The sequence below is a fragment of the Rattus norvegicus genome, chromosome 3, assembly GCF_021556685.1.
Source record: "Rattus norvegicus strain SHRSP/BbbUtx chromosome 3, alternate assembly SHRSP_T2T, whole genome shotgun sequence".
Taxonomy (NCBI): domain Eukaryota; kingdom Metazoa; phylum Chordata; class Mammalia; order Rodentia; family Muridae; genus Rattus; species Rattus norvegicus.
The window spans coordinates 87,286,869-87,296,927 of NC_141536.1; positions in this window are offsets into that span (position 1 = coordinate 87,286,869).

The window sequence follows — 10,059 nt, forward strand, 5'->3', positions numbered from 1 at the left end:
CACATTAAAATGAGTGCTCTCCCTGTATTAATGGTAACAAGCATTCTGAGGACGAAAGCGGGAAAACAAAACCACCCACCACATTCTGAAAACATACCTTGGAATAAATATATCCACTTAGGTGAAATATCTCAATGAGAACATGAAAGCAGTAAAGAAATAAGTCAAAAAGCAGTCCTAAGCAAAGAAGAATCCTGGAGGTATGGAGTTATATTCGAACCTAAATTCAATGTATACCACAGAGTTATAGTAACAAACCCAGCATGGTACTGGCATGAAAACAAACACATAGGTCAACTGAATATGATAGATTCCAGATATAAGCCCACACCACAATAGTCAAAAGTATACACTGCAGAAAGGATAGCTTCCTCAAACACTTGCACTGAGAAAACTGAATATCCATACATAAAGGACAAACTAGATCCCTATCTCTTATCTTGTATCAAAATCAACTCCAAATAGATGAAAGGCTTTCATCTAAGCCCCAAAGCTCTAAAACTGCTAGAGGGAAATGGAAAGGAAGTGTACAAGACCTGACTTTAGACAAGGACTCTTGGGTAGGACTCCAGTTGCACCTGAAGTAATGTCAACAACTGGCTAGCGGAACGTCATCACATTCGAAAGTTTGGATACTGAAAAAAACACACACACAATGAGAGAGACAGCCTACAGGATGGGAGGAAATCATTGTTAACTGTGTGTCTGGCAGAGGATTAATATCTAGAATATACAAAGAACTCAAAAATACTAAACAAAAAGTAAACAAAAACCCAAACAAGAAATGGACTGACAAATAAACACTTATCAAAAGATGAACTACCAATGGCCAATAAACACATTTTTTTTAAAGTTCAACCTCATTGGCCATCAGAGAAGTGTAAATTGAAACCAACTGAGGGCTGGTTAAATGCTAAGTGGATAAAGGGACTTCCCACCAAGCTTCTATAATCCCCAGAATCCAGGTAGTGGAAGGAAAAACTGGCTCCAATCTCTGTCAAGCCGTCATCTGAGCACATACATGCCATACATACAACATACATACACACACACACACCATACACAAAACATACACAAATACACACATCATTGCCCTTAGCAGAAATACATATCAAACTTGATAATAGTAACTACTATTTAAATATTATTTACTTCTAGCTTTTTATCTGAGTTCTTATTCTCACAGCACTCTATACCCTATAAAATCTCTATGGCATTATTTTGCCTGAATATCTACCATCTAGCTATATATCTTTTTTTTCTAGTTATATATCTATATCTCCTTCTGTAACCTCAAATTCAAGTATGGGGTGTGTGTGTGTGTGTGTGTGTGTGTGTGTGTGTGTGTGTGTGTAGGCCAGAGGTCAACATCAAGTATCTTCCTCAGTTACACTCTACCTTACTTTTTGAGGCAGGGTCTCTCACTAAAACTGGATCTCACTGATTCCGCTAAACTGGTGGGATAGTGAGCAGATATCCTCTTGTCTCTTCCTGCCCAGTGTAGGAATTATGGGTAAGTGCTGCCATGCCTAGCTTTTCTGTGAGTGCTGGGGATTGAACTCAGGTTCTTATTCTTAGACAGCAAGCACTTTACCAAGCCATCTTCCAATACAACAATCCTTTTAAAACTTTAAGATTGCTGGACTACAAAAGCTTAGAACACCCACGATATAACCCATAGCCATGGGGAGTTAAGAAGAAAGAAGACCGAAGTGTAGATTCTTCAATCCTACATAAAACGGGGAACAAAATAATCACAGGAGGTAGAGGGAAGAAGGGACCTGGGAGGGAGAGAGGAGGGAGAGAGGGGGAAGCGGGGGACAGGAACAGAGATTGGAAAGGACGGTAGAGAAGTCCAGAGGGTCAGGAAAGTGAATAGAAATATGTAGCAGTGGGGGATGGGAAACTGGAGGTAGCCATTAGAAAGTCCCAGACTCCAGGAAAGGGAGAGGCTCCCAGGACCCAGTGGAAATGACTTTAGCCAAAATACCCAACAAAGGGGAGAGAGAACCTGTAGAGACCACCTCCAATAGATAAGCACACCCCCCAGTTAAGAGGTGGGCCAACCCCCACCCATCTCAAAATTGTTGACCTAGAAATGTTCCTGTCCAAAGGGACAAAAAATGGAAGAGAGACTGAAGGAAAGGTCATCCAGAAACCGCCCCACCTAGGGATCCATCCCATCTGCAGACACCAAACCCCCACACTATTGCTGATGCCAAGAAGTGCTTGCTGACAGGAGTCTGGTGTGGCTGTTCCCTGAGAGGCTCTACCAGCACCCACTGATATAGATGCATATAAAGCCAACCATCAGACTGAGCCCAGGGAACCCAGTGGAAGAGTTAGGGGAATGACTAAAGGAGCTGAAGGGGATGGCAACCCCACGGGAAGAACAATATCAACTAAGTGGACCCCGCAGAGCTCCTAGGGACTAAACCACCAACCAAAGAGTATGTATGCCTCCATCGCTCCAGATACATACGTAGCACAGGATGGCCTTATCTGACATCAATGAGAGGTGAGGTGTTTGGTCCTGTGGAGGTTTGATGCACCAGCATAGGGGGATGCTAGAGCAGTGAGGCGGGAATGGGTGAGTGGGTGGAGGAGCACCCTCAGAGAAGCAAAAGGGAGGGAAGAGAAGGGGGATGAGATGGAGGGGTCTGTGGAGGGGTAACAGGGAAGTGGGATATCAGTTGAAATGTAAATGAATAAAATGATTAATTAAAAAAGAAGATAGAAAAAAGATTACTGTACTACATTCTACTTGGTCATAGTATAATATTTTTATTATATTTGGCATTGTCTCTTATATTTTCTTTTTCTATCATTTGTGTAGCGACACTTAGGACATTTTATTTTGAAAATGTCAAATAAATTTTCTTGGAAAAGTACATATTATTTGATTTTTTTACAATAAATATCTATTTGTGGGTCACTTTCATTCTTTAAAAGTTCTTATACTTCTATGTCTTGATAAATTTTTAAAAGATTTCTTTATTTATTTCATGCATCTGTGGGTGTCTGAGTATACAGAAGAGGATGCCAGATCCCTCTTCCCATTCCAGATGTTTGTTGGCTGCCAAACTTTGATCCTCTGAAAGAGCAGCAAGGACTACTAAGCACTGACTAAGGACTCTCAAGCTCCCTATGTCTTGATATTTGACAACCAATATCTAGACAGAAGTCCTTTGCTTCAGTCGAGTTTAGGACAGAATTCCTCTGTGAAGCCAAATCTGCCAGTGTAGACATTTTTACCACTAGGACTTTTGAAGTTATTCTTCCCTGTTTAGAACTGACTTGTTTAGCTTGAATCTGGGACCTTCTTCATTAAGATGGGTTTCCAAAGTTTTAATCTGTTATGGTGGGGAGGGCAAGATGGATCAAAGCAATATCCTTCATGGCTGCTGGGACAAAGCTATTTGTCTTGAAGGTAAAACTTAATCTTAGAGTCCTGGGAAGGATCATGCACAACAAAATCTACATGGAGACCAGAATGATAGGATTGGTCTGAGAAGTTATTGGTTATAGTTGTCAGGAATATTAATAGCACTTGACCTACTGATTTCCCTTAAAGGAGTTGACCTTTAAGTCCCAGTGGAGCAATGATCCATGCACAAAGTCTATTATAAAAGCAAATATACCGGAAGTGACCTGACTTTGACCTTAGAGAAATAATGACTCTACCATAAGTGGTTGAACATGGAGGCAAGTGTACACTCCTCCACCTCGTTTGTAACATGTTAACTACGAAAGGAAACCCTTTGCGCACGAGCTAAGTGACATAAATAGAAGCAGCGTTAAGAGATATGACTAAAGCTTACACATTGTTCCAGTTTCCAGTTCTGTTCCGATTGTTGGTCCTTTATTTCCTCCCTGCGTTGTGATTCTTGCCACTTTCCTGTTTAGTTCAAGGGGGTGGGGGGGGGTGCTGAAAGTGCACGTCTCCAGCTCTGACTGGGAATATCTCCTGCTTGGTTGTTTCCAGTTTTCACGACCTTTATAAAACTGCTTCCCTCCTACAGGAACCAAAAACTACCTGTGACCTCTCCCCCAAGGAGGCCCCTGAGAGACATGCCAACACTGCCCTGAGTGCTAAGAATGTTATTAGTCCAACACTAGCTATCCCTTCCCAATGCTTCTTTAAAGATAGCAGCATTTGTAGCCACAGCCTCTCGGAAGAGGAAAAGTCCTTTGTTGTAAAAAAAAAAAAAATTACATTCCTGCATTGTTCACTAACTCGACATTCAGAAAGCAAGGCGTTCTATTCTAGTAAGAATTAGAATGGAAGGGATTATTCGGGGTGGATAAAAAGCTGAAAGTTCAATTTGGCATTAAAGATTTTGTTCTGGTATTAACAACAACGCCTTATGAGAAGGGAAATGTAGGTGGGGCCCATGGGAACATGGAAAGTGCATCTACTGTGACTGAAGACTGAAAGCTACGAGGGTGAAGAACACACACCTGCACAAGAACTTCCACTTCCTCTGGAAGCAAGCATTTCGTTTGTGGTGTAGCTAATTTTGCCAGTAAGATAGACATACTAGCCTGCTCCAAGTCTAGAAAAGAATTATATATCGCCTTCACCACTAAGCCTTTTTATTTAGTTGTCTAGAACAAAATACACACTCTGTAAAAAAAAAAGAAAACATAGATAGATAGATAGATAGATAGATAGATAGATAGATAGATAGATAGATAGAAAAATTATATAAATCAGAACTAGCTTCCATGTTTGCCCCAACAAAAGACTTCAGGGTTCACATTGTATCTGAAATGTTTGCACTGAAAGAAATACAATTCCTGGGAACAACATTGTTGCAGAGAAAAAGCACATTGTTTCATTCCTGAGGGTAATTCATGGAAATGGATTCTAACTCAGTCACCTTTTGGGGAAAATTATAAATCCCATTAGGAACACTGGAAAGATCTCTCCTGTTCTTCCTACTCCAGACATGCCCTGCTGCCTGCCTTGTACAGACAGTTTCTGCTTCAAGGGAAGCACAATGGGAAGCTATTGGACACCCATACAAATCAGATTCTAGGGGCTGGGAGATGGCTCAGTGTGTAAGAGTACTTGCTATGCAAGCATGAAGATCTGAGTTCAAATACCCAGGCCCCACACAGAAGAAGAGAGGGAACATGGCAGTAAGTGCCTGTAATAGTGGACCGGAGAGTGAATGCTGGGAGCTTGCTAGCTTCCTGGGCTAGCCCAGACTGAGCTTCAGGTTCAGTGAGAGGCTTTGTCTCAAGGCAATGAGTCAGAGCATGGTAATGATAAGACACACAACATCTTCCTCTGGCCTCCACACCCAAGGGCCCCAGCATGCACATTCACACACACGCGCACCTACACACACACACACACTCAATCACACACACTTACACACACTCACACACTCAATCACACACACTTACACACACACACACACACACACACACACACAAAATTGGACTATCATTCAGATACTTATTGTTCACACTATGGGTCAACCAAAAAGCTGATGTAAATGTCTTTTGTGTTGTGTTACAATCCATGTTTAAACATTATTCTAAGGATCCCAATGCTCTGAAAGACACAACAATATCCGATTAGTGGGTCACAAACATCCTGTGAGCTTCAGACTGACTGATGGAACATAGTTCATTCTATATATAGTGCACAGTGAAGCAGGTTACAGTCATGTCGAAGCAGTTTTCAAATAGCCAGATACAAGATGGACACAGACAACCCAGGAACAGGGCTCTACATCTTACTCAACTCAGAAATACGTGGTTACCTGTGAGTTGCTAAACTAGCTCAAAGGAGAATCAAGGAATGGAGTTTTTAATATAGCCCATCAGCATAATGCAGAAAAAAATGTGTGCTTAATAGATCACCCAGACCTAGTTAATATCCTACAAGATACCAACTTAAGTTAATCCCACTCCTTGGGATGTCAAAAAGCTGTAAGTTAATACCTGGTTTCAATGTCTGCTCTCTTAGAAAGTACCATTAACTTCAAAGCCACAATCTTCTGATATAAAATACTACATAGCTTTAAGTACGTGTGTCAAAAATGATATCATTACCTTATTTCAAGTTTTAATTGAACTATCTTAATGTTAGTAATTTTTTAAAAAAATAAATATGTCCAGAGGGGAATGTACCAGACGTTTTAAGTATTTTTCACATTGGTGAAAACTTGGTTTTATCCCCACTGTGTGTTCATAAGAAGCATACATGTATTGATCAGGCAAAAGCCATTCCTTCACAGCAGACCCATAACTCACAGGAAGATCAGATGCTCACATCTCTAACACTTGCACTCTTTCCCTCAAGGAAAGCAGGTAATTAGAGCAATTTATCATCTTAATGTGGCTGGATGAGTTGGAATGAAGCTGGGGGGGAGGGGCAGTCACTGAAAATGTGCTTGCTTCACTCTCCCATAGAGACACAGGGGTTAGGGGGGAATGGGAGGGAGGGAGGGTGAGAGGAAGGAAGAAGGAGGAGGGGAAGAAAGGAAAGAAAAGAAACAAACAAAATAAAGAAAAAATCACCAGAGATTCTTTCCTTGATCATAAAACAGGGAAAAAGACATGGTCATAGAACCCTATTTTCTATACTGGGATTTGGAGAAAACCTTCTTATACCCCCCAGGAGAAAGGTTTGCCAAAGATACCTCTTTGCCCTGGGCAGCTAGGGGAACTTGTCCTCTAAGATATGAAGGGGCTGTGATTTGAGTGCTGTTTGTCCTCTTGAATTTATTCTGAGCTTGGTTCCCAATGCGAGGTACCAGGAGACTAGACAGTTAATTCAACTGTGGTGTGAAAGGTCAGAATCATTTGGGTGGAGTCTGTGTGGCTGAGTTCTGGTGTCTTTATAGGAACTCAATAAACTAGAATACCCAGACAGACACACAGAGGTCCTGTCTTCTGCCATGTACTATCATTTGCTACCTTTGGACTCTGCCTGAAAGGTAAGCATTGCTGGACATGAGTCCTTGAACTTGTGGAAGTGAGAGTTCAAAAAGCTTCATTTCGTTATAACATTACCAAGCCTCAACGGTGTTTACTCCAGTAATAAAACACAAAGACAGAATAATTCAAAACTAAATTTCTGTCCACTCATAGATCAGAGTCTGCTCCCAGCCTGGCAATTGCCTGAGCCAAAGGCTCAGCTCCAATACCCGCTGCCTCTATCGACGGTGTCTCCAGGAGAGGTGCCTCTTACCTTCTCTTTGTCACTCTGCCTCATTTCACAATCCATTTTTCCCTCCTTTGCTCAGAGAGCTTTGTCTCATTCTCGTGGCTATGGAGAAGGGTTTCAACCACATCAACTTTATAGATGCTGGGAACAAATCAAGCTCACTTCAGCTGAGGGCCCTCACAGCAGTTGCCTCCACTACCTGGGCCACTCTGCTAAAATGGCTTTGCGTTAGGAAAATTGTCTGAGTTTTAACCCTTTACTTCTCAGAGAAACTAATTTTGACAGGGTAGTATCATGTTCATTTTTCACTGGGGCCCGGGGTGATTGGTAGGTGGGTAAAGTGCTTACCTTGCAAGCATGAGGACCTGAGTTCAGATTCTCCAGCATCCATGAGAGGGTGGGGGAAGATGGACACAGTACCATGTGCCTGTCATCTTACTACTCCAGGCACTGAAGCAAGAGAATCCCAGAGACTCTCTGGCCAGTCAGTCTAGCTCAATCAGTGAAATCCAGATTTGGTAAGAGATTCTGTCTTGAAAAACTAAGGTAAAATGTGTTCTGGAGAGAAACCTGGCTCAAGCAGTTAAGAATGCTTGCTGTTCATCCAACAGACCCAAGTTCAAGTCCCAACACTTACATGAGGTGCCCTGGTAAATCCTGCCTAAGGAATTGGATGGCCTCTTCTGGGTTTTGTGGATATGTGTACTCTGTGGTGTATATTCATAAAAACTTACATACATACACATACATAAGATAAAAATAAATATTAAAAATAATATGGAGAGCAATTGAGAAAGACATCCAGATATTTACATAAGAGCTCACACAGGTATGTACACACACACACACACACACACACACACACACACACGCACACATTCACATACACACTACATTCTCAGGGATTCTGACTTCCTGAGACTTTCATAGGAGTTACTACTGTTGTCATTACCTCATTTCTTCAGTCTGTGTGTCCTGGAATACTGAGATGTGAGTCTTATAGAGAACAGACCTGGTTTATTTATCTACTACTATACCTCCTGGGATGTAAAGAACGCCAACATTTTCCATTTGCTACCTGTTATGGCATAATAAATCATCAAACTCACATCTCACAGCTTATGTCGGCCAAGAATTCCACTTCCTAGATACTGTGCTGACAGGGCCTGGTAAATCCTCTGGCTGTTCAGGAAGGCTAAACTTGTCACCGCATGAGCCTTTCTTGAGCACTGCCCTGGTGTCCTCAAGACACAGCAAGAGTTCCCCTTAAAATGAATTGCTCTAAGAGCAAAACATCTTATGAGCTCTAGTCTAGGAGGACACATTCTGTCATTTCCACACTATGTGACTAGTTACATGATTCAGCCATATTCACTGTTAAGGAGGATGTCTCATGGATGTAAATGCCATCTCCATCATGATCCAATTAATCAGGTCCCAAATAAACCCTGGACAATTCTCCCTGGGTACCTGTGGCTTCTCCTGGCACTTCTCACCCCTGAACCCCTCCAGCCCAGGGGGCTGAGTTTCCCTTACCCCAGCTTCTGATTCCTATAATCCAGCCATTTCAGCCATGTGCTCTCCTAGACCCTTGGTCCTCAGCTCCCCTCTTGGCCCCCTTGCACTCTCTCTTCTCCTCTCTCTCCTCTCTTACTCTCCCCAACCCCACCTCTCATGGCCCAGTTCTGTGTGGACACTTCCAGATTCCTCTGGCTCTACTCTCATATCTGTAATAAAACCCTTCTCCTCTCCTCATTTTCATTTAATATTAAACTAGAGAATTGTGTCTTGATTTTATAATTTCACTCCTCAAGAGACATCTTATTTCCAGATGTTTAGAAAACACTCTCCCTCACTCTCTCAACCATGTTACTTGGATGGAGTATCCTATTGCATCTATAAATCAATTTCTATTATGTTCATGTGCATGCATATACAAATATATGGAGATCACAGGACAGCCTGTGGGAGTCTTTTTTCTTCTTCCACCATATGGGTCTGAAAATGGAACTCAAGGCACCAGGCCTCATAACAAGTGCCTTTATCCACTGAACGACCTCAACATCTCCTCATTTTATTTTGTTAAAAGAAGGGGAGGAGTGTGTATGTTGTGACGACTATGTTTTGCACACGTTCTGCTTATCTATAAGACAACTGAACAAGGTATTTTTAGCTTGCATCACCTTGGAGATCCCGAGTGTTGGGATTGCTACACCTGTCAGGAACCCTGCTAGTCAGCACATCTGGCCTCTCCATCTGCACAGGACTTCCCAGCCTGCTGAGCAGCCTCACTGCGGTCTCCTCTGAAGCCACTTCAGCTTTGAGAAGCAAACAGGGTCGACTTCATTCTAATGTTGTAGATGAGGACACCTGATCGAGATCCAGTTTTGCTGAGGAGCAGAGCCAAAAGTACAACGTTGTTGTTCTGATTGGTCTCCTCAGAAGAGAGGCTAGGAAGGAAATGTGTCTAAAAATAGACTGGGTTGCACTTCCAAATACAACTACACCGTCCCATTGGCTTAGAACAAAAGCACCTCTTTCCCGCTCATCTTTTCCAAAGTAGGGGGTGACTTTCCAAGGTGACTCCCTTCTGCATGAGGCAAAAACTTACCTCTTCCTTCTGAAAGCTTCTTGTTGGCCTCCAGGGTTGTAATGGTTAATCTCGACTGTCAACTTGATTGAGAAATACTTAGGTTGGTAAAGATGCCATTAATTAGAGCATCAATTGACTACTGGGAAAGGATAATACTCTGAAAGGTGGGGCCCGTACAAAGAAGGTAGCTCATGAGTATGAAGAGGCATCAGTGTCTTGCTCTGGCCTTTTTCTCACCCCCTCCCTTCCTCCCCCACCCTCTGCTCCCTGGCTTCTGTAC